Raw genomic sequence first — 5,120 nt, 5'->3', positions numbered from 1 at the left:
CTCTTTAGTAACAGATAACTGAAAATGAATAACTGAAAATACCAAAGTAACAATGAATATTTTATATGCACGTCTCCCTATATGTCTCTCGGTGATATCCGTTACGTATTAAGGTGGAGGGGGTGATTTTCAACATGAACAATGGAGCAGTTTTAGCCTTTGACCTCATTCTCAAGGATGTGTTTAAGATCGTTTGTGAGCTTCAGTAGAGGTTAATCGACAGGGAAATCTGAGGAATGACGCAGTAACATGAATCTTTCGGTTTTGCGTCACATTTTATGCACGCATGAGCAGTTTGCTGCCATCGCAGCAAAGACCTGCGGTATCTGGGTGTCAGATGGAGGACGCAGGGAACGGCGCCGCGGTGGGAACGGCACCTGTGAACTTGGTGACCAAGAGGAGTGACGTAAATCAAAACAGACGATCCAACGGGGAGTCGGGCTGACAGACGAGGCAGCTGGTAGGTAGGCACGCAGACAGACAGTCAGAGGAGGAGACAGACAGTCATATTTGGGATAACTGAGGGCTCGGAGTTATGTAAGCAGGGGCTGGAAGCTTGAGAAATCTGCCGGCTGTTTGTCAAGGCTGTGTGTTATTTACACTCCCTGTCCTGTGTTCAGTGCTGTTGTAGTGTTTGCTGAGATGTATTTACAGTGTTGGATTGTAAAGACCCCCACTGACCCTCAGACATCCACAGCAGAATAGACTGCAGGTTAGATTAGATAGACGGGACATGTCAGCTATTCCCAATGAGTAACACAAACAATTACACATGTAACATGGCCACGCGACGCTAGATTTAAACATGTTTTATTAGCAAAACTTGTAAATAGGAGGAGCAGTATGAAATTTTCCATTAGTACTGCCATAAGATGCAACCATCAATGGTTCCTTAAAGAAGGGGGCCTAAAGCTTGTGTTACACACATACTATTCCACCAACAGGCTGAGAGAAATCTAATGAAGCAGCAACTGTGAATTAATCACAGATCTGTCTTAAGAACAGCCAAAAAGAGTTGATCTTTTCTTATCTTCTTAAGAGTCTAGATTCTCTGCTTCTATGGTTGCTACCGTGAGACGGTGCCAGTGACCCCCTCAGCTCATCCGGTCTCCCACGCATGGAACAGCGGGATCCTTTAGGGGTTTTCCCGCTCAAAGTCAGAGGCAGAGACGGGAATTTGGCAGGAGAGCTGAAGGGAAGGGCGTCGACCGGGCATCAGGACAGGTGTCTCAGAGTTCACACTGAAAGAGCAACTTCATCAAAACGCAACCTTGGTAACGAACGATTGGTGCTGTTGATACCCTTCTCATGGTCAGCACTAAAGTTGGAGCTTCTTGTCCTGAGATAAGAAAAACACTGGAGTGAATATGCATCGCCGGCGTGGGCGGAGATACACAAACATGTCGACTTCCTGTTGTTGATCCCATCAGTGACTCACAGAGGGTAAACGATTTATTTGCACTGAAGTAACCTCTTTCTTTTTTTTTTAGTAATCCAGGATTTAATAAATGGCCATTTCCAATCAGCAAGTGACGAAGAGAGGAAAGATGAAACGGCAGCAGAAGCGTCAGATCAAGAGGTCGCTGGGCTGACTCTCAGGGACCGAGGGGCGGAGCTTTGACTGCTTTCTCCTGGTCAGACGGTTCAAAGCTGCGAGTTTCTCTTTTATAATTAAGAAGCTTCTCTTACAATCGCTCACACAAAAGCAGGTACGCTGCCGGGACGCCACCCGCAGCAGGTGCGGGATAAGGTGTGCGTTTGCGCCGTGTTGAATTATTCAGCCTGCGATTCATTAGAGTCTGGCCTAGCGGCACGGGCTGGGGGAATTCCTGCGCCGCTCCGCTCCGGAGTGCAGCTTATTGTGTTTTTGCTTCCCGTGCAGGCCGATGTCAGGGCGGAGCACGCAGCTAATGGGAGCGCTGGATGCCTGCACGTCTGACGCAGGCCCTCACCGGTGCGGTTGCGTAACGTGAAAACCTTCAGCGGGGGAAGACTCCGCTCTGCAGACACGAAGGGAGACGTTCAGCCGCTGAACGCTGGGACGTTTTCCCTGGTTTTCCTTTCCTGCCACACGGTAAATGATGACACCTCTGGCCTTTCTTCCCAGAGAACACATTCTGATAAGCAGGGGAGTTTGGTGGACGATGGAAGGTGAGGATCAGGTCACCGCCCTGTCTTCAGGCCTTTTTGACAAACACCATAAAGATGTTCTCTATTAAAGATCCACCAGCTAATCAAATGCTACAGCTGGTCACATCGGGTTTAATAGAAGAACGTCGTGCCACCTCCCTACAGCTGCTGGCTAATTGGAGTCAGAGGTGTACCAGTGCCAGGGGACGGGGGGTTGCCCTGGGGTCGGAGGGGTACCAGAGATGGGAAGGAGGAATAATAACTAACTCCCCGTCAGCCCACATGAAATGAGTTAAAGATTTAATCGGGCTCTGCCAGGCGGAACATGTAGAGGACATTACAGGCGGTGACAGAAAACAACAGAAACTTGTTCTTGCTTTAAAATGTCAGGAGTTGGTCTTGTCTGAGACAGCATGCATTACACATACAGGTGATCAACACCGATGGACCCATACCACTATAGCTACTTGAGTCATATAGCACCATTAACACTGTGGTTACACTCAGCATGTAAGCAATTTGTGTATGACTGATTACATTTCAGACTTACAAAGTCAGTATAGAGATATAGGTAATAATCAATAAATGAGCTTGACCGGTTTAAAGACTGGGTCCTCTTTCTATACTCAGTCTGTTGATCCTCGTAATTGATTCGTTCCCTTTGTGTCCAGTGACCCACAGGTGATTCACATCGGGATCAGCGTCGTGCTGCACCTCTGCAAAGCATTGATGACACAGAGGTTTAAGTGAATGTTGACCTAGAAGAAAGCTCAGTGACACTTATTATAACCGCACAAGAGCTGAGCGAGGCTGGATGGAGCCTGACAGTGTGTGTTCTCAGGGTTTAAAGGGCCTGTCGAGGTGCCGATGGTATCGCGCTAATATGATGAACTGTGCTAATTGTTAAAGAGGAAGAGGAATAAGGTGGCAGGAGGATGAAGATAAAGCCGAATCAAGCAGAATTGTTGCCTTACAGTGACGCAGAGCATGAATGATGGGGTCCATCCAGCCGGGTGTTGAACTCACGTCGTTAGAGCTTTCAGACCCGTTATGATCACCTTGAGCTAAACATATTAAATGAATGAGTGGGAATTAATCCAAAGGGAGCATGGATTTATCATACACATCTTAACAAGATTATGGAAATGTGCCTTCACACATGGCAAATATACGACAGCCCCCCTCTGCGGCCCTGCACGGACCACCGTATTTCTAATTCACTGGGGTCCAGGAGCCTCCCAGCGATCACTGGGTGCCAGACAGTAACAGGTACTGAAGACGGGACTTATCATTGCTAATATGCTAACATAATGTTTAAAATAATCACTGTTTTGTGGGGCTCTCTTGGATCTGAATCCTTTAAAGGAAATAAAGTTGAAGGCTCATTGATACGCTCAGCTGAGCAAGACACTTGAGCTGTTCTCTGTCTTGCCATCATTGCTCTCTGCCCTGACTGATACTGATTGATGGGTGGAACCACTGGAGGAAGCTGGAGATCCCAAATCTGTCCTCCATTGACGCCACCGGCAAAAACATGTCAAATCTAAAATACCACCATCAGACTTGGTCTATCTCCCTCGCGTTCTGGGGGTCTGCATTACGTAAATGTGGTCAGCCGAAGGTGTGTGTTCATTGAACCATTGTAGCTCTTCATTACGAAACGACAAACCACAGAACACAGTTGGCATGTGTGGAACGCGGCCCTCAGACATCCAGTATAAATAGAAGTGCACATATACCTCCACCATGTCTGCAGCTGTCTGTCCGTGGGTTCACGTTGTCTTACACAAACCACTGAAACAGCTTAAAAGAGCAAGAAGGTTGTGGGTTCAATGCCCACTTCTGTGGGGTTTTAGGCTAGAAAAGGCCTGTTTCCCCCTTTTCTACATCAACACAGGGCTTAAACCATTATTGTCTGGTTGGCTGATCCTATTAACAACACAGGTTCTGTGAGTATACTAATGTGGACACATGAGTGATGAGCAGGTGAGGTAAGAAAGCCCAACTTTTCATACCACTAGTACTTCACCACTAGAATTTCAAGAAAACTGCGGAAACTCCCTCCTGATTTCTGCACAGCTGGAGGAGGTAGCTGCACGTGTGTGGCGCCGGGACCTCCATCTCCATACCAAGGATGTTGTTTCAGGTAGTTCTCATTATGCCAATGTCAAGTGTTCATTATCTGATCACTTTGGTTTTTATTAGTTATCCAATGGCCCCCGTAATGGGGTGAATGCCATGATTGACAGCTGCGCTCTGAGAAATGCGAAAATGGGCGAATTTCTATGATTGAATCGCAGTTGTAACACACCTGAACACACATGTTTACACCCGGAGGTCTCCATCGATTTTAAGTTACCATCTGAACTCGCCACTCCCCCTGCGCTTCAGTCCTGATCCAGCTCATCGCGTTACCTCACTTTTCATATTTACGCCCACAAACTGTGTGTTCGTGGATTTAATTTGAGGTACTGTGTTTATGTGAAGCCGTCACTACCCAGTGGATGTCAGGGCGCTGCACTGGTTAGCACTGATCACTTTACAGCCTTCCTTGGTGGTGTTTCCTCTCCACATGCTAAACTAGCAACATGATAACAAGCTCATAATCATCAGTTTTACAGGAGATAAAGGAGAAAGGTGACTGGTTTAAACTGGTGTACCGGTTCTACAGGTACGACAAAACCTGCCTATCTGAGTACACCCTGGACAGGTCATCACAGGGCTAAAATATAGAGATAGACGCCCGTTCCAACTCCCATTCACACCTTAAGCCACCAGTTCAGCTATTGGCCAATACATGTTTTTGGACTGTGGGAGGAAGACGGAGTAGCAGGAGAGAACCATTCAGACAAGGGGGAAACATATGAAGGCACAGAAAAGGCCCTGGCTCCAGACGGACTTGAACCCGGCACCTTCCTACTGCTGCTAACTACTGCCCCCAATCAGACCATAAAAGGAAAATGGAAAAGAGTGGAAAATGTGTAGGTTTA

The sequence above is a fragment of the Takifugu flavidus genome, chromosome 7, assembly GCF_003711565.1.
Source record: "Takifugu flavidus isolate HTHZ2018 chromosome 7, ASM371156v2, whole genome shotgun sequence".
NCBI classification, from domain to species: domain Eukaryota; kingdom Metazoa; phylum Chordata; class Actinopteri; order Tetraodontiformes; family Tetraodontidae; genus Takifugu; species Takifugu flavidus.
This window is presented reverse-complemented; position numbering follows the sequence as displayed.